Raw genomic sequence first — 21842 nt, 5'->3', positions numbered from 1 at the left:
TTATTGTCATTTATATTATCTTCTAAAATATTTTATTTCATAATTAAATTATCATTACAATGTGCTATTTACTAATTGTTTGATCATAACTTAATCACTTTAAATTAGTAATATTAAATATTTTGTCTTAGATAAACAAAAAAAAATTCATTAAAACTTAGAGTTTTAGTCTTTTAGAAATTTTGCTTTAACAAAATTTGTTTAAACTTTAGTTTCTTGTTATTTATAAAAAAATTTGATTAAAAGTTAATGTGCTCTTTCTATTAATTATTAACTTATTTTTTTAACATAGTGTTTTTTGAGTTATAAAGATAAGAAACATGTACACATGCTTGGTTCGATTCTGTTTTAGTCATATGTATTTTTATCAACCCCTTTTAACTATAAATATTATTTAGATTTTATCTACTAATTTAAATTTGATTATAATTTTCATAAATTATATTCAATTATTGTACGAGAAATGTTTAAAATATCTTTATTTTTAATATATGTTTAGTTATTAATTAAAATTTATTAAAAATTATAGAAGTATGAGAAAAACAAATAAATTAAGAGTGAAAAAATAAAATATATCTAATTTTAAATTTTTTTAATATTTTAATCTATAACTAATAACATATTAAAAAATAAATTAAAAAAATATGTTGCATAGTATTTATTGATGTTATGCAGTAAAAAAATTTTTTTAACCTACATAAATTTTATTTATTTATATAATAATTATCTCTCCATAGTAGATATTAAAATTCTGCATATGATTAAAACAAACATATCAAACAATATTATTAATAATTAAGAATATGAGTGTAATTTATTTTATAATTTATCATAAGAGAATAAGAGATTCATCGTCATCGTATAATTGTAATAAGATTAATTGTTTAATTGTTTGATACATTTATCTGTTGTCACGAGTGAAATATTGTATATATTTAATATGTAATCAATTAATCAAATAAATATATTAAAATTATGATTTAATTTGTGCTTTTCTTAGTAAAAAAAAAAGAGTTAGTAAAGTTAAATGGAAAGGATTTTTTTAAATATATTAATTTTAAATAAAAAATATTTGATTTTTAAATTGTTTTAAAAAAATATAAATAAAAGATATAAAAAATAATAATATCAGATATAATTATACTCTTCATACTCTACCCTTCAAATCTTTTTTTTCTCTTCCTTTCTAAATATTCAAATAAAACCTTAAATAATAATAATAAATATATTTTCAAAATATTAATTTCTTGAATATCTCTTAATAGAAATGTTTGAGTTGACTTTGCAATTTGGGTAAGGAGAATCTTTGTTCCAAAGCCAATGAAGATAGAGGTCGAAATCAAGGCATGAATTGTCTAGAGAATCAGAATAAAAATGATATATATTATGCTTATACTGTTAACTCTTTCAAAATACCCATATACATATTACGAGTTTCAAGTGGCAGAGAAAGTTGAATACCCATCCATATCTGCTTATACAATGTGGTTGACTTGAACATCAAAAGTAAACAACTCCACTGTCTACGTACATTTCTTTCCCACCCATTACCACTGAAAATTAGCTTTCAAATAAGAGTTGAATCCCAATCCAGAGTTGAATCTTGGCTTGTCTAGTTTATTATTTTGTATACTAAGAATAAAATCAACCTTTGACAAATTATGAAAATACATAAAAATAGAAAACATATATTTTATAAATAAAATATCTTCTATATAAATCAGAACAATTGTCACCAAAATTTATTAAAGAAAAATTTAAAAAATTAATTTTTAAAACTAAAAATGAATTTAAAGTCTCTTATGTAAAGATATTACTAAATAATAATTACTTTAAATTAATTATATAAATTTATTATAATTTTAAAAATATTAATTTTTATCTTAGAAAAGAGAAATAAAATTATTTTGAAAATTTGTTTTAACTCGACAAATCTTATTCCCGCTTCTATATATCTTCAGGTGCAATAAAAAACCTCAAAGTCATGTTGTTCTACCATAAAAATTATAAAATTGTTGATTAAAATTAAGTTTATTAAAAGAAAATTTATTTTAAAATTAAAATTATTTTCATAAAATTATCACGTTTAAGATACAAAATAACGTGGTTATACACGCATCCAACCATAAACAATATAAAAAATGAAGAGAGATTACACAACTATATTGTAGATCGTTAAAAAAAAGTTTTTGTAAATAAAATATTTGAATTTGATGATTCATATTGAAAGAGAATTTAAGATAGTGTAAGTTATATATAAATTTCTTATAATTTATTAAGCAATCGAAGGCAATATAAATTACACACTGATGTTACAAAAGTTTGTATAGTAAAATAAAATTAAGTAATCAAATCTTTAGTTATTTAATTTATCAAAATTAGAAATATAACTTAAAAAAATTTAAATTATAAAATTAATTCTATTTAATAAAAGAAATAAATATACCTAAATTGATTAATGTAGATCATTTTTCAATAAAAAGATTAAAACTTTTTTTAATAAATTTATATTGTATAGGACTCACGTAACGTCCCGAATTTCGGTAGTATTAATTATTGTTATTTATATAAATCTAAATACATATATATGTGTATAAGCGTAAAAGGGATGTTGAAAATTTGCATTGGATGCGTGATGATGGTGTTTTGTGTATAATGAGTATGAATATATGTACATATATGTATGTTGTGGATGAGTGTATATATATATATATATATGTGTGTGTGTGTGTGTGTGTGTGTGTGTGTATGCATGACTGGATAGGGCTGAAATGGGCTAAGTGCCTAAATGTAGGGCATGATACTGGGTTGTTCTTGCTGCAGCGAGAGGGCCTTGGGAGGAAGGGCTGAAAATGTCACTTTCTCGTTGTAGCGAGAGAGCGATAGTTTGGGGTACATTTCTGGGTGCAATCTCGCTGTAGCGAGATTCTGCAGAAACTAGAGTGCAATTTTCTCTAGTTTTTTCGATGTGGTGAGAGGGCGTGTCGCTGCAGTGAGATATCTCGCTATAGTGAGAGTATCGCGACCAGTAAAAGGATTTAAAGGGGGTTAGGGTTTAGAGAGAGTTATTTCTCCCTCTCCCTTCAAAATTCCTTTGATTCTCTCATTCTGAAAGCCCTATTCCGCCGATTAATTGCCTCCAAAGCCATTTGGAAGCTTGATTGAAGATTGAATCTGTGTGGGGAACGCTTGGAGGTAAGTTTTAATGGTTAGGGTTTCATTTTTTCATCCATTTTCTCTGTTTTTGTGGTTTCTTTGGATTCTCATGGAGTTTCTCCATGTGTTTAGGACGAAATCCGTGAGGAGGAGCACTTCTTGGTGGATTTAGCGTGTGGGACGTCGATCCGAGGTAAGGGAGGACTCTACCCTATCTCAATGTATTGTAATTCCTGTGTATTTCAATGAATAATGCAATGTGGTTGAAATAGAAAGTAGAAATTGTGTGTTTAATGGAAATTGGTGTGCAATGTGATGTGTGCTGAAATAGTTAGACCCCGTGTGGGTGATTGTGTGTGATGAAATGCCTTTGATTAGTGCCGTGTATTTGAATGCAATATGGCTGTGTGCCGTGTGTAAGTATGATTATTGCATGCGTGAATGGGCATTTTAGCGTCGTTATAATGTGCTGTGAATGGTTCAGCGATACACTAGGGGTGTAGGAGATGAGGACAGTAGAAATACCTTGGGGAAGAGGGAGTGGTGGTCGACACCGACTGTGGAACGGGTGCACCACGGGCCACACACTCTCTTCCTGACTAGACCTCTGACCATTACCTTTGCTGAGCGACCTGTGACCGCCCACGTGTTATCCATGAGGAGGGAGTAACCGACGACCATTCATGGTGTAAATCTGCGATCACAGTGCTGCAGTGAATGTGACTGGCGTGCATATGCATGGATTTATGAATTATACTTATGGATGTGAAATGCTACTGGTGATTGTGTTTGTTTAATCTATTAGAATGTTCTAGAGGTGAGACTCTACGTTTATTGTGTGTTTTTGAGTATTGTAGAGTACTCACTCTTACATTCATTTTTCAGGTTACCAAGACGGTCAATACCGAACTCAGTGAAGGGACAGGTGGACTGCTATAGGGCTTAGAATTTATTTTGAAAACGTTGTAATTGAATTAGTCTTTTAGTAGTGATTTGATATTAACTTGTAACCCTTCACTTATTTTGAAATCTTTTATGAAAATTTGGTTATCTGATTTGTGAAATTATTATTTAATTAAAGTTAAATTTAAGGTGTTACAACTCAAGTTAACATTAACACACAAAAGTCTTAAAATAAAGACATCATACAACAACACTATAAATCATTAGACTAATATGATTAAAATGTTTTAAATTTAATTTAATTAACTCATAAGTAGATAAATGAATTTTTTTAATAATAAAGTATAGAGAAATATTTTAGTGAAGAAATTTTAATTAGATAAAATAGATATATAATTGATTAATTTTAGAGATATAATTTAATTTTGAATATATTAACAGTGCACAAGACATAAGATAACTTAGGTACACATATATCTTAAAATTTATAATGCATGAAACTAAAGAAACTATAAGTTAGTGTTATGAATTTTTTTATAAATTTTTTTTTATTTAATAATTTTATAAAATTTTGAAAGAAAATATAAATTTTAAAATATCAAATTATAATTTGCGTCATACAAAAATAAAACAATAATAAGGATAATCATGCTAATTAATAAATGAATAAGATAAATAAAAAATGACAAAAGAATGCATGAATATTATATTGAAAAGATATTTTAATTTTTAATATTCATTTTACCATCCTAATACTATTATTATTATCATCTATAAAAACAAAGAGAAACTAAAAAAATATGACCCAAAGAACAAAATATTAAGTTTAAAATAAAAAAAAAATGCATAATTTTACTACCAAATAAAACTAAAGTATGAATGGATATGTTATTTTAAATTTTTACAGATTAACAATTTTTGTTACTATTCACAAAATAAAAAAATAAATTATTTTAAAATTAAAAGAAAATTAATGATAATATATATATAAAAGATAATGAACATGCCGACATTTAGATTTTCCTTTTATACATAGACTAAATCAAAGAATTGACACACATTCTATTTTTATGTTATAAAAGAAAGAATTTTTTTTTATAAGGTTTAGTTTTAAAAATTAAATCTCATAATTAATAACTTAAAAAAAATAAAAATTTGGCTAACGTCTTAGCAGAGAAAAAAGGTGAGTGATAGATTTTAGAATATGAAAGCTGAACTCATGGCTATTTCTTCAAGATTGGAGTTTGTTTTTTTCCTGCAAACCTCTTCATAAGGTGACATTACAAGTTGCAGTGAAAAAGAAATAAGAGATATTTCTCTTGCTAAACCCAATATCTCAAGAGCAATGAAGATATTGGCACGTAGCGTATAGAAACCCTGTCTTACAGTAATCATGGTAGCTTATTGAAACATACTTTGTTTTATTTTCTTTTCTTTTCTTTTTTTGTAAATTTTTTTATTTCTTTTCTTTTACCATCTCTTCCCCATCTTCATTCTTGTCTTTGTTCCCCCTCTTCACTTTGACTTTTTGCTTTTTCCTTTCTGCCTCCCTATCTTTCTAAAGAACTTTCCTCTCATGAAGACCAAGCACCAAGATCAAGTAATGCACTGTTAAAGGTGGAATTCCCAATAGTACAGTAGACGATAAAAGTGTCAGGATCCTTGTACTTCTGCGGCAGATTGGGCTGTATGAGGTTGACACATTTCTCCTCATGCTGACTCTCTTATCCCCTTTTAGTCTCCTCTTGTTAGTGCACAATTCTTTAAGGAACTTTGCATATTTTGGAATCTATTTTATCGCATCCAGCAGTGGAATGTTCACTTCTACTTTTCTGAATGTCTCAAAAAGTTCCTTATCAAAGTCTGTTGGTGCTTTGGCTTGGCCACTTTGTTTGAAAAATAGGAGAGGTGGTTTCTACACAATTCCTGAATTGCTAGGGCAGTTTGTTGCTCTGTATTTTGCTGCTTCTCTGTATCTACCTCATTTTGTACCTCTTTATCTTTTTGGTTGCTTGACAGCTCCTTCCCTCTGGTTGAGAAAGGAGTTATCTAGAACTTTGAGACTTGAACTAGTTTACAATGGTAGTAAGTTGGCCAATGTATTTCTGCAGGTCTTGAATGGAGGCATTGACATTCTGTTCGAATTGTAGATTGCTCTTAGCCATTTGTTTAACCAAATCCTCCAACAAAGGTCCAGAATTTTGCTGTGTTTGCTCCTGCCTCATAGGGGGTGGTCTATAGCCATTACTTGCTTAGCTAGTCTGTTGCTGCTGCTGCTGCTCAGAGGTACTATATCTCATATTTTAATGATCATTGAAGGCATGATTATGAGATTGGTACTGGAACCTAAACGGTTGTTGTTGTCTCTAAGGATGTTAGAAATTTGAAGTTCTATATTGGTCTTGTCTTCCACTAAAACTCCATGGATAGAAGTTTGTTTGCTATCATCATGCAGCAAATGATAAAAATTTAAGGTGTGCTCTATAGAGGAACAAATATGACAGTCTCTAGTCACCCCACCGTATGGAACAGTTTGTTGCACAATAGCTAGTTGTCTCACAAAAGTTAGTGAGCTTCTCAATTCTGTTCTCAAGTCTGTTGGAATTTACTGTCATATGGGTCGGTTGCTGCACATTATGCACCTCTCTCACTAGTACCATAACTCTTGTATTAAAATGTTGGGAGTTCTCTACCATGTTGTCAATTAGTGCTCTAGCTGCAGATGGTGTCTTGTCCATGAAAGCTCCACCACTTGCAGCATCAAGCATACCCCTCTCCATCAGAGCAAGGCCTTCATAGAAGTACTGAATGAGCAATTGGTCACTAATCTGATGGTGTGGACAAGTTGCGCATAGCTTCTTGAATCTCTCCTAATACTCATAGAGGCTTTTTTGGCTAAACTGTTTGATGTCACTGATCTTTTTTCTGATTGTGGCTGCGCTAGAAGCAGGGAAGAACTTCTCCAAGAATATCCTTTTCATGTCTATCCAACATATGACTGACCCTGGTTGTAGGTAATATACCAAATCTTTCGCTGCACCATCCAATGAGAATAGAAAAGCCTTCAGCTTGATATGATCTTTTGAAACTCCTTGAGGCCTCATTGTTAAGCAGACTATGTGAAACACTTTCAGATGCTTGTGAGGGTCCTCACCTGCACTACCATTAAACTTAGGCAACAAATAGATTAGACCAAATTTTAACTCAAATGCAGCGTCTACATCAGGATAGTGGATGGTGAAAGGTTGGTAGGTAACATCTGGTGCAGCAAATTCTTTAAGAGTCCTTTCGTGTTGATTATTAGCCATAATATCATAATACACAGATATGTTATCGGAATGATCATAATCAGAATGCTCGCAATTAGAGTGCACAAACACTATCAAGAGTATCACTACAATGACTATGCACACTACCTTCTAATTTAAGTATATTCAACCTGTTCCAAGTGCATTCAATCTCAGGATCAAATGCAAGTAATTGACTAGAATTGGTTTTAGTCATGCACCAAGAAGCAGATCGGTCGAAGTCAACATGATCAACAAAGTCAAAGTCAAAGTTAACCTAATTCTCAGTCAAATTTAATTTTAGGTTTTCTTTTAAAAAATGCAGATAAGGTCTTTTTGGGTTTTGAAAATTATAAATTAATCGAATTGAATTACAAACAGAATAAAATTGAGTAAAAATAAATCAAAAAGCATTAATCCACAAAATACCAAATGTTTGTAATCTCGACTATCACAGTATCTAAAGATTTAAATGCACGTTTGAATAATCACTCAATTCAATTATTAATTCAATCGAATAACCTAATTGAATAGAGTTACGAATTAAATCAAATAATTATTTAACCTAATATGCATGAATTATCAAATCAGAGCATCAATCGAGTCCTAATTTGAATTCTAACAACAGAAAAGTTAATTATAATCGTAATACACAATTCTGATATTAGAGAGAAAAAAAGAACAAACTTGGAGCAATTTAGCGAAGAACTTAGGTTAGAATTACAAAGTTTGAATTCATGGATTGAACGAGAGGTTTAGCCTTCCATTAAAGCACTTAACCCACACAAGAATGAGAAAAGAATAAGAAAGTTTGAGAGAAAGTAAACACATCTTATTTTGGCTAAGTATCAAAATCTCAAAGTGTTTTATCACCTTCCCTAAATTAGAACCTTATTAGTCTATTTATAAGCTTTTATTAGGATAAAGTAAATGGCCAAAATTTGGGCCTTAATTATAACTATAAGTCTAAATATAATTATCTAATACCAAAGGATCCAAATACAATCTCCCAACAATATTCAGTAAATTTGTCTCAACTTCAAAAAATCATAGAAAAATTGAAATCAACTCCAAATCTAGCTATCCATATATGTATTTTAAAGTCCTGGATGTGTAGAATCCAATGCAACTGGAATCAGATAAAAATGATATCTGTAGACAGTTATGGCCAAAAGAGTAGCTAGTGGTTAGAATTACCGAAATATACGAAATTAAAACATTTATTTGTAATAAGCCAAATTTATTCCAATTAGTAGAAAATGGTAAAAACACTAAAAATAAAGCATATTAAAAGTGTTTATAAACCAAAATAAAACTATAAATATAAACCTAAAATATGTCATATCAGTAGCCTCAAAACAAGAAACGAACTCAGCTTCCATAGTGGAAGTAGTAGTCAAGGTCTACTTCACACTAGTCGAAGACACAACTCCACAAACTAGCATAAAGATGTAACTAGATGTAAATTTTTTGCTATCAATGCAACCAACGAAGTCTGAATCAGAGTAGCCTATCACCTCCAAATCATCAGTCCATCTCTACATAAGCATATTATCATTTGTTTCTTGATGATATCTCATTAATTTCCTTGCAGCTTTCTAATGGTCAACACCTGGATTACTCTAATATCTTCCTAAAACTTCAACCGCACATGTAATTTTAGGTCTAGTGCAAACATAAGCATACATAAGACTTCCAACAAATGAAGAATATGAAATATTTTTCATGTGTTCCCACTTAAGGTCATTTTTCAAGTATTGACTCAATTCAAGTCTATCACCCTTCATAATGGGAGCTACACTAGGTGAACAATATTTCATTTTAAACATATCTAAAATCTTGTTGGTATAGATCTCTTGAGACAAACCCAAGATGCCTCGAGATCCTTCTCTATGGATCTTAATACCTATGACATAAGATGTCTCACCTATATCTTTTGTATCAAAGTTCTTTGAGAAAATTTGTTTCACTTCATATAGCATACTCTTATCATTATGAGCAAAATATAATCCACGTATAAAACAAGAAAACAAATCTGACTCCCACTAACCTTAAGATATATATGCATCGATCCATGATGTTTTCTTCAAAATTGAATGAAGATATGACTTCATGAAATTTTAGATATCATTGGCGGGAAGCTTGTTTTAATCTATATATGGACTTATTAAGCTTGCAGACCAAATGCTCACCATTACTAGAGAAGAATCCTTCAGGTTGTTTCATGTAAACCTCTTCTTCTAGATCACTATTGAGAAATGTTGTCTTTACATCCATTTGATGTAACTCAAGGTTAAAAATAAGCTACCAATGCCATAATTACTCGAAGAGAATCCTTTTTAGACATGGGAGAAAAAGTCTCCTTGTAATTGATTCCTTCCCTTTGAGTGAATCATTTGGCAATAAGTCTTGCCTTATGTCTCACAATGTTTCCTTGTGCATCTTTCTTTATTTTAAAGACCCATCTACATCCAATGACTTTTATACCATCAGGCAACTCAACAATATTCCAGACTTTGTTAGATGCCATAGAATCCATCTTATCTTTCATGGCATTGTACCATAAATTCAATTCCTTAGAACTCATGACCTATAAAAACGTTTCAGGATCATTTTTAGCTCCAGTGTTTTAGTCTGATTCTTGTAAATACATCACATAGTCACTAAAAATTATTGACTTTTTGACTCTAATATATCCTCTCGCTACAGCGAGACTGCACCCAGGAAATGCACCTCCTCTGTTACCCTCTCGCTGCAGCGAGAAACCTCTTTCTACAACAAGAACATAACAGATGCACGCCACTCGCCCAGGACCTTCTCACTATAGCGAGAATGTCCTTACAGCACACACTTAGCCTATTTTTCCAATCAGTGTAGCCTATCCACAAGTCAAACATTCTCAATACAGAATCAACATTCACACTCATGCTCATATACATATATTCACACACGTATACATATACACGTCCATGTCATCACACATATACACTTATATTCACATCATTATATACATCAAATGCTCATTCAATGAGAACTCCATAATTATACTAATAAACAAAATATTATTACGAAACTCGGGGTGTTACAAACCTCCTTCAGTATGTGACTTAAATAAGCAATTGGTCTTTCTACACCCTCACTTTCCTAAGCTATCAAACCATTTAAAGATTGTTAGGTCACAAAGAAGTACAATATGAGAGGCAATCCCTTCTTTGGAGATGTCATTGTGTTGGTGGATGTTAGTACTCGTTTGATCATTTCAAAGGCATCATTGTGTTTAATTCTCCATTTAAATGTGCCCTTTTCTCTAAATAATTCCTAAATGGGTGGATCAATTCTACTAAACCAAGGATGAAGTGCCTTATGTAACCTAATTTTTCAACAAATCCTTTACATTTCTTTGGTTCTATTTAGGGGTTTCATTTGTTGGATTACTTTAACTTTTTCCTGATTTATAGTAATTCCATTTAAGTGCACCTGAAACTCTAAGATTTTTTTTCTGTGGACACAGCAAACGAACACTTCATTTGGTTCATCTTCAATTTTGATACTTTCTACATATCTGAAATACTTTCTAAAGATGGTGCACAAGTTCCTTTTTTCTTTGGATTTAACAACCAAATCATCTACATAATCTTCTACAAAGTTGTGCATTACATAATGAAAACTAACAATTATGGTTCTATGGTAAGTAGCTCCTGCATTCTTTAATCCAAAAAGCATGACTAGGTAGTAGAAGTTTCCTACAGGAGTTTAAAAGGAAATTTTTTCCTCATCTCCTAATGTTATCTTGATTTGATTGAACCCACTAAAGCCATCCATGAAGAAGAACCTCTCATGACTTGATGTAGCATTTACCATGGTATCGGTAGCGAAAAATCATCTTTTGGACATGCTTTGTTTAGATCTATGAAGTCAACACAACACTAAATTTGCCCATTTTTCTTTTTTACTCGAACAATGTTAGACAACCAAGTGAGATGTTGTATTGACTTGATAAACTTGGCATCTAATAACTTTCGTACTTCTTTGATCTATTGCTCTATTTCCATAACAAATTTCCTTAGTGGTTGTTTCACTAGCATTGCCCCCAGATGTACCACCAAATTGTGGGTCACAAGTGACAGGTCTAAACTAGGCATTTCTCCATACTCCCATGCAAATACATCCTTGCACTCTTGTAATAATTAGCTCTTTTCAAAGAGCTTATAAGCAGATGCCTAGGCTTTTCTCCCTTTTTGGCCATGTTTATTTCTTCCATTTCTTCTCTGGGAATCTTGCTCATCAGTAAACATTTCTTCTATTCTCACCTTCTAACGTCGTCAAGGCTAATGGAGTTGTTACCTTCCATTAGTTTTCTATTTTCCTATAATATCCTCCATCGTACTATTCCACTTAGGAGACACTCCCTTACTAGTCCCCCTCCATTGAATCTGGTGATCTCGCTAATATTACAGAACAACTCTATATCCTTACTTTCTTCCTTTTATCACATTATCTCTTTCAGATATTTACTTCTTTGTTGTAGTTTAAATTTTGCACTAGCAAATTCTTAATAATCCTCGAGGATTCCAAAATAGACTCTTAGGTTGAATTTTCAATATTAAGTTCAAGTTTCTAAACTTTCTCATTGACTGACATCCTTTCACTGTCATAGTCGAATCGTATTGCTATTTCCTTTTTAACATAGTAGCTACAATACTTACTCCACCAGAAGGGTATAACTATTCAAAGTCACAATTCCTCAGAGACTTCATCCACTTACTTTATGGGCAATATAACTTTTTTTAACTGGATAATTATCTCAATCTTTTGCCCTTTTGATATAGTAACTTTAGATCTCCGATGTAACACCATTGTTGTCAGTTCTAAATGATACACCAAATACTTTCCTTCACGTAGCCTTGCCTTTCTAGTACTTAAGTAATTTTCCTTCATTTTAATTTTTGACATTCACATCTTGTACTATATTTTAAATTTTCCTTTCTTTAGATCAAACAAATCTAAAATCAATACCAACATTAATCATTTCTGTCATTCTTTATTCTAAATAAAGCTTGCTCCTTTTGAGTCAATTCAATTAGTGATGTCATTAGTTAAGAAAAGTTCTTAATTGTCATAAGAGATTGCTTGTTCTTGGCAACAATTACTGATTACTGATTACTGATTATTGATGGTTATTCTATTAAGATGATGATGATCTGTATACGTCCTTATGATATGATCCCCCTTTTCTCAATAAAATATAAGTACTTTTCATGATATCATATTTAGTTTCACAAACTACTTCTACCACAATTTCTTCACCCTAATTAACTCTATTGGTGACGCTACATGGCGCAATTGACATTAAACTAGTTTCCAATGCAATACTGATAGCTAACTTAAGTTCTGCTATATGAGGTGATTCTGTCTTTGTCACTTTTTATATAGAAATTTTCAGAAATTTTATCCATAATTGACATATATTTATGTCTGAAGAATATATTCGCAAAAAGAATAATGTTGTAATAACTCTAATCTTCCTTACTTTCATTAAATCATCCACTCCCAAAATCTAGGAATATATGATACACAAATATTCAAGGTTAAAGTATTACTCTTGTGTCAAACAAATATAATTGGACCAATATATTCTCAATACTATGAGTTAAGCAGAAGTGGGAGACAATTCAAATTTATTGAAAAAAAAAGATTTATGTGGAACTTCTATAGAACAGTCCAGGCACTGATTAAAAATAACACTTGGTTTATCATTGCAATTAGACATTGCAACATTATGTGACAAGGGCAGTACGGAAAAACAAGATTCTTATCCAATGAAAGATATAAAGAAATGCATAACTGATCTATCAATAAGATAGACATCACAATATATGTAACCTCATATGTATTTTCTTTATCTCCATATACGTATCCCTTTCATAACATGTTGAGTCTCCTTCATGCTTATATTGATGCATGTGTTATTCAACTTATAAGACACATTTGACTGCAATAACTCAAAAACCTCATCTTTCATTCTCATAGACCTTCACTAGCATCTTGAAAGAAAGACAAGTTTGTAACTCTTTCGAAAATCACCTCCAAAACGGTGTAAACAACAGGCTGTTCTTCTACCCCTAAATCATAGCGTAATCGTACATATGAAATAATATGAGAAAATGACAAGCCTTATGTAGAAGGTGTAACCTTTGTTCAGTTCATCTTAGAAGATTTTCGAAGACGAAAATTCCTAAAAGTAGGGGAGAATTGTAACATCTTCATTTTTGGCTCCTTTCCACGTTCACGTATGTAATGCGATTTTCCCTTTTTTTCTTAAAGATAATTCAATGTGTTTTACAAAATTTTATGATTTTGGTGAAAAAAGTTTTGATATAAAAGTATTTACTTTATTTTGTTCAAATAATTCGTCAATATGTGTTTAAATATTTTAAGAGATGGATCTCAATACTTTGGATTATTTAGAAATCTTGTAATTATATTTGAGTTCCAAATGCTATACGCACTAGCAGAGGCAGTGTAGAAATAGAAAGGTTAGTCCTTTTTCAGGAGTTGGAAGTCTCTAATTTCAAACCTGAGCAAGGTAGATTTTGCTTCAACAAGTTTTTTTTTTAATGAATTGCGAAATGACCAGACTACCCTTAAAATATCATGCATGCATGAGATAGGTGGCGAAACCATAAGATAGGTGGTGACAGGTGGCAAAATGTGGTGAGCCTTTACATGCGTGATGACATGTGGCAGCCACGTGTCAAAAAAGGAGAAGTCTTTGCATAAGTGACGCCATGTGTCAACCACATGTCAACGAAAGAAGACCAGCCCTTGCATGCATGACACACGTGCAGCCATGTGTTGAAAGATTGGTAAAACTAAAATTTATTCTTTCTCTCTCACCGTGTAAGCTCTCTCTCACACACACTCTCTCTTGGTTCTCTCTTCTCTTCACCATTTCTCTTCATTTTTCGGTGACCTTTAGGTTGTAAATCACTACCCTTCACAACCAAAGCCTTAAACACTTCCTCTCCATGCATAAGCCAAGGTTTTTGCACCTCCTCCATGAAAAAGCGTGAAACCTCCCTCATTGCATCCACTATTGGAAAAGCTTTCAAACGCAAGTGGTTTCACTCAAAATGAATATCGAATTCACAAGTTATAGTGAAAACAAAATACCTTTCCAACAGTATATCTTGAGCTTAAATTTGACATTGTTTGCCCTCTCAATCACCTAGAATACATTTTCATAAACTACATGAAAAGATCTTTCCAACGCACTATTTCAAGCTTGATCCAGAGTTTGTTTCACCACTCAACAACTTGATCTCCTTTTCAATACACTTTGCAACTCGTCAATTAGACTCCAATTGATCAAAATATGCGCAAAATGTTTTACCTTTCCAAAGAACTATCTTGAGCTTAATTTGGACACCATACCACTCAATTACCCTTCATGTTATAAGTGTACTGAAACTTGAAATTCTAGTTGTTCAAAATTAAGCTCCTTGTTGTAATAATACTGTTTTTAGCTAACTAAAATTATTCGACTTACTTTAAAACCTCCTCTAATGGTCTTTGTGTTTGTTTCCTTGAATGAGAAACGTGTAAGTATCTCACACACTTCATTCAGATTCTAAATGCCTAAGTTATGGGCTTAATAGCAAGAGTCGCTCAGAAAGGACGATTATTGATCCTGTTGAGAAAAATAAAAGTACAACCTAAACAAGGTTGGAAGTGGAGCATCTTTCCTCACCAAACTAAGTTACTCTCTAAGGTGAGGCGGTAAACTTTCATATGACTCGAGTTAGGAGTTGAGAGAATGGATAAGAATGTACTTAATGAAATTGTGAATATTGTGTGGTTAAAAACTCTTGAGAATTCCTCACTCTCTTGAGTTTATAAACATATATTTGATATTGAGATTGATATATTTGCTTGTGTTATTGTGGTGCACATATATATGTGAAATTGTGTGATTAAATGTTAAGTTAAGCAAAATTTCATGGTAAGTTTTAGACTCCTAAACTTGACGAATACCAAGGAGAATGGAAATTGTCCTTTACAGCATAGCATTAAGTACACCAAAATTAGTTAAATGAACTAAGCTATAAATTAACATGTGTATTCTATCACCTAGGAAAATCAAACTAAAATATGCTAGATAGAAATACTTAGGCACTTGATTCTTGATAATTTACAAAAAAAGGATATGACCCTTTAATCAGATTGTTGCTTAGTCAATCTAATGAACCACCGAGTCTCATAACTTTAAGTCATGCTAAGCTTAATTACGCTAATTTACAATTTTAGTTTAAAGAGGTAAATCGATAATAAGCAAGAAATTTGATAAGTTTAACAAATGTTCCAATAATGGATGAAAAAGGAAAGAGAAAATGAAGCCTTGATTTAGGCATTCGACCTTTTAGAAAATGTAATTGAATATGGTATAGAATAGGAACAAAATAACTTAGGTTATGTTTGATAAAATACTAGTCACGTTAACTATACCCGTGGATTTAGAAAATAATAATAATAATAATAAAATCTAAATTCTTATATATATCAAAGTGTCTGATGAAAAGATTGAATGAACTATCAGCAAGAAACTTAGACAAACCTAATGTAGGATGCCTACGAGAATAAAATCTACCTTTACTGGTGATGATTGAGGCATTATTGTTTTGAATATGTTATTATTTGCATATGCATAAGTCTTGCATACCTTGTTACACTTGAATATGAATGTGATGGGGATGATTTTAAAGTCTAGTTTGGCACATTTGAATTGATGACTCATGGCTAGTTGAAAGCATGTAGAAATGCATAGGCAGGTGGATTGAGGCCCCCATTATGATTATAAGACCCTGAAGAGGTGTATATGCGTTAATGAGAACGCTTAGAGAGAATTAACATGTAAGTATAACCACACTATTGAGTCTAGCCATTTGCTTGTCTTGGACCTAGAATTCGTAATAGAACCTTAATGATTGAATCAAGGAAAGCAAATCTTTGCGAAATCTAACATATTTTCAATCATGAGTAGTAAACTAACTAGGTGGATAAAATTGGAAATTCAAAGAAAGAGACAAGGCTAGTAAGCGAGGGACCCTTAGTGGATGTGCTTGAAAGCATTGGTATAAGTATATGTCAATCTTTTATGAAAATTATATGAATAGTTGAACATGGAATGTTGATCCTGGATTTAAACCAACGCTTGAGTGCGTGATGTGAAACGAGATAGGATATTATTCCTGATTTGAATTTGGCACCTGTGTGTGTGATATGGAGATTGAGCTTCAAAGAGAAATGACCTATTCAGATGGCAATGGATGTGGATACCTCTCCCCTATGAAGGAAGTCACGAGATTATTTTATAACTATTGTTGGTGAAAGATAGGGAGGACCTCGACGTTTAGGAAATTTAATGGAGTTGGGTGACTTACCAATAGTCCTATAAGTGTCCTAGGCCCTGGAACTCTGGCTAGGAGTCTCCACGTGATGCTCCTTTATCCTGACTTTCTCTTAAGGTAGCTAGTGAAACTCCCAACAACTTCTGATGATAGGAATGAATCTAAGAGTCACATGAGCATAACAAATGATTTTAAGCCAAACCAAAAGTTAGCATATGCATAAGTCTCATGCATCATGGTCTAGCATGGAATTGAAAATGTATGAGGTATCTGCTTATGAATGAATGAAATTATTTATATTATATTAGTTAAGTTAATTTTTGAAAATCAATGTTTTATATAAGTTTATACTTTCTCCTATTTATTTCTTTCCTTCTTTTCAAGTCCTAACTGTTTTTATGCATATTTGAAAAGTCTCGTCCCTCTCTTTTATTCTTATTTTGTAAATCTTCGATGTTGTGTCCAGGGGCACAGGTATACTTGAGAATTATAAGAAGATTTTGTTAGCAAGATTACTACATCCAGAAACACAGTTGTGTCAATCGGATCATGGTCACACAAGAAAATTCCTAGGCACGTATGAAATTCCATATGTTAACTAGGGTTATTAGAGTTAGTGGGTGAGTAATTCTTTGATGTTGAATTTTACCAAATTAGTATGGTACTAGTTAAGGATTTAACATTTACCTCATGAACTAATGTGGTATGGAACACATTAGATCCTTGCAATACAAGGTGTAAAGTGGTATGAGACGTCTTATGCCTTGTCCGAATGTTAAGTCAGTCTCTAGGACTACCAAGGAGGAAAGTCTGACAAGTTGCTTGTAATTGAAAGTGGTTGCTTGATTAGAATATACATGTGACAGACTGTGTGAGAATAATTCACTAAGAATAAGAATCAATTTAGTTTGGGTAAAAAAAAAATTGGCATTTTTGTCGTCAGAAAAAGGTCGTTACAAGGTGCATACTGATAATTATTGGCTAAATGTCCCTTGTTTCCGCAATAGTATGGACATAGGATAGTATTTAACCACATGATGTCCCTTACATCAGAAACATCTAACCCTACCACAAGATCTACTATTGCTACTATTGTCGCTACAATTTGGCACCTCAACTTGCTTGAGTTTGAGTTATGGTTTGGTATAGCTTTCTTTGAAAAATATATAGGGTTTCTTGTCCTGCTTGATAGATTCTCCAATCCCACTACCCACTGATCTGTCTTTCAAGTTAGTCTCGTAGACATGACATTTGCTTACATTGGCAGATCAGTCAATTAAAGAATACAAATTATAGTATGAATGTCTACTCTCAATCTATTTTCGAATTGGGCACATAAAGTTTCACCACCTTCCTCATGTTGGAAATGGAGTCAATACTTCATTAATTCTTGAAATTTGGTTGCATATTCACTCATTGTCATATCTCCTTGCTTCAATTATAGAAATTCTCTAGCTTTCTGTCTCTTTATATCTTTAGGAAAGTAGCTTTCTAAGAAGCTGGCCTTAAAAACTTCCCAAGCAACATATCCATTCTCCTATGGTAGACTCTAACATGCAAATCTCTACCAGTCCTCAGCTTCTCCACTGAGCATGTAAGTGGCATACATTATCCCTATGATCTTCACGACAACCTATTGCATTAAAGATTTTCTCCACATCAACAATCCATCTTTGTGCTTCTTCTGAATTGAATCTACCTTTAAACTTTGGGGGATTATGCTTAGTGAATATAGACAGTCCTTGATACTCTGCCGATTCTGCCCTTCTGTCATGCACTATGATTTCTAATATTTGTGTCATGTCACTAGTACAAAAATGACTTTCTACAACAAGATTTCACATCGTTTGATAAAAAAAAATTGATGTTAAAAAGAAGGCAATGACATTTTTAAAATTTAAATAAACTTTTTTAATTAGTTAGGTAGTAACCGATGTAAAAATGAATTTACTACATCGATTCAAAACACAATTGATGTGATAATAACTTTTCACGTCGGTTGAGACTCAACCGATGTGAAAAAAGAGGTGAGAGTTTTTTCAAAAATTTTGTGCGAAATTTTCTACATCGGGTATAATTCTCAACCGATGTAGAATGTGTTTTTTACACCAATCATTTCGACAAATGCTGTTAAAAAATAATGTTTACTATATATATATATATATATATATATATATATATATATTATATACATTTCATATTGGGTATAATTTCCAACCAATGTAGAAAGTATTTTTTACATCGATTTCTTCGAGAACTACTATAAAATAATCATGTTTAATTTTAATTTTTTTTATTATACTTTCCACATTGGTTGTGTATACAAAACCGTTTCAACATCGGTTGTTAATTATAACTGATGTAGAAAAGTGTTTATGTCTCCACTTTACCACTTACAAGCAATCACTTTTCTATTGTCCAGTATATAAAGCACACAAGTTTTTTCATTTCTCTCTCGCCCAAGGCATAGAGCTTGTTTGAATGATTCAATCTTCTTTCTGCGTCATACAAGGTACATAAATCTCTCTCCAATTTCATCTTATTTCTGTGTCCAGTACACACCGCGTTCTTCTCACACATTTCACGTTTAGGGTTTTGTGTTTTCCCTTCCTACAACCTCAGCAATAGTCACATTTTTCAAAAGAGTACTTCGAACTTTGTCTCAATAACCTTTCAAGTAAGTAGCACCTTTCTATTATTCCAGAAGAACTCTCGCACTTTGCTTTGATTATTCCATCCAATTGCATGCTTCTTTTCTTATTGTATTGTTTCTTTTATTTAACACAAAATAGTGTATTATGAACTTTGCCATTATATAAGTTTTAATTTTTGTCATAATGTAATATGAAATTTTATCATTGTATTGTTCCTTTCTGCTACGGATATAAGTTGTTTGATAAAAATGTTCAATAAAATATTTACTTGTTTGGTTAATTACACTTATGATTATTACAATTTATGTTAACTTCCTTTTATATTATTAAAGTAACTGTATTCTGAACTCTGTTGTTATATAAGCTAGTGTCAAATTTGTTAGCCCTTTTTATCTTGCACACAAAACTAGTTTGATAAAATTGTTCAATAATTTGTTCACTTGCTTAGTTTATTATAGTTTATGCTTAGTTTAGGGCCAGTTGATACAATTAGTTTGACCTATAAATAGATTTTGACCAAAGAATAAGTCTATAAAGGCTTGCTATAGAATTAGGGATGAACCCCAATTACAAATGAGGAGATTACAGGACTGCACCTCCCTAGTATGCCATAGAGTGCCCTTAAAAGGTTTCCCAAATCTTATTGAATTTCTCTCTAAACTACTCTCCTATTTACAAGCAACAATATGGTGAATGCAAACTAACTCAGTAATAAGTTAGTTTGTATAAGGCATGTTGAAGTGTACTACGTACTAAATAAGGAAAATTGTTGAGGATAGTTGTGGTAAAATGGTTTAGGTATATGATAACACATCCAAAAACATAATTTTTTTTTCACAAGTAAAGAAGTTGAGGTTTTAAGGTGATTCAATTAAGGAATTCAGTAACCATTTACCAGAAATATGTTGGATTAATATTGAAGGATTTTCTTTTTTGTTGTCATCGATGGACAATTAGCAATTGGGGTTCTCTCTTCCAAGTTGTATATTATATTCATGGATAATTAGCAGTGCAATTCATAGGTAACTTTGTTTGTTCCATTATTTAACAACCCTTCAATTGTTAACTCTTGATGTAGCTATGGATCGCAGTTGGATAAAGTGTAGATGTACAAATGAGGAGTATGAGAATAAGGTCGAATAGTTTTTGTAATTTGCGCAAAGAAATGTGCCTAATAATAAAGGAAGATTTTACTATCCTTGTGTAAAGTGTTTGAATTTAAGGCAATTGAGTGTTAAAGATATAAGAGAGCATATGTTCCTTTGTGATGGATTATGCAAGAGTTATACAACATGGATATGGCATGACGAATTAGTAAATATACCCAACTTGTCCCAAACAATTGATGTTGATGTAAACATGAATGATCGATTGGAATGCAGGTGGTTGGTATTCCACTGGATTAGGTGTGAGGGCTATTTTTGAAACCAAGGGTGGTTCCATGTCCTCGAGCATGGTGCACTTGTCTCTGCACACCTGTAAAAGTCATCATAGCTCCCCTTATGTCATTATTGCATCATTTGCATTAAAGTGCTCTTTACTTGAAATGTTGTGTTGAATAGCCTAATGGGGGTGATGAGATTGGTTGTCTGTCTTCATATGAGTCATCAATTGTGTCAAACTTTATTGGTTGACAAGTATCGAGTTAAGAACAAAGGTTGGGATCAATATTGAGGGTACATGTGGGGTTGAGGGAGGTTTTCAAGTTGGCCCAAGAAGTTTGCTTCTCTTTCATTACTTTCTGGTCCTTATGGATGGGTGATTTGTTCCTATTGTACGCTAATAGGCTCAGCGTTTGGAAAATCCTCCAAACTAAAGGACAACTGCCTTGGTGTAATGCTTCGTCCTGCCATTCTTTCTTCACAAACTTCATACTTCCTTAGTGGAGTCGCCAATTGTTTTGGAATGAAATACAGGGAGAAGATAGATTGGAATAAGATAAGTGATAGAAAATACTGTAACTAGGAGTTGTGTATTTCTCGCTTGATTCTTTTGTTCATAGAAGATCTCTTTTATAGTTACAATTTGTAAGTCCAGACAAACTATACATTTATTAAGTAAATACAAAATAGGAGCACTTTTAGTCAAGTAAGTGGAATGTTTTTCTAGTCTTACTAAAACATGTATTCTACATGTGAAACGCATATTTCTCTTTAGGTATCTGAAAATCTATTTTGCTTGCGTACTCTTATCCCTTTGATAACAAGAAGTGAATGTTTTTTTTCATTTTTTCTTTTTTGTGACTTCATACTTTTGCACTATTTTTCAGTCTATCTCTCTTGGTTATTCAGAGTCTTTATTTTTATTTTTGTTATTATCTAGTCTCCAACTCTTAATTTTGTCTCATAACGAAGCTTGTGATTAGGTTGATCTTAGTAAAATTATGACCCAGAACAAAGTCCACTCCACAAAATACAGCTACTCCACTCTAAGGT

The sequence above is a fragment of the Abrus precatorius genome, unplaced genomic scaffold (assembly GCF_003935025.1).
Source record: "Abrus precatorius isolate BTA unplaced genomic scaffold, Abrus_2018 Scaffold11, whole genome shotgun sequence".
NCBI classification, from domain to species: domain Eukaryota; kingdom Viridiplantae; phylum Streptophyta; class Magnoliopsida; order Fabales; family Fabaceae; genus Abrus; species Abrus precatorius.
The sequence above is the reverse complement of the archived record's forward strand: the minus strand, read 5'-3'. Positions refer to the sequence as shown.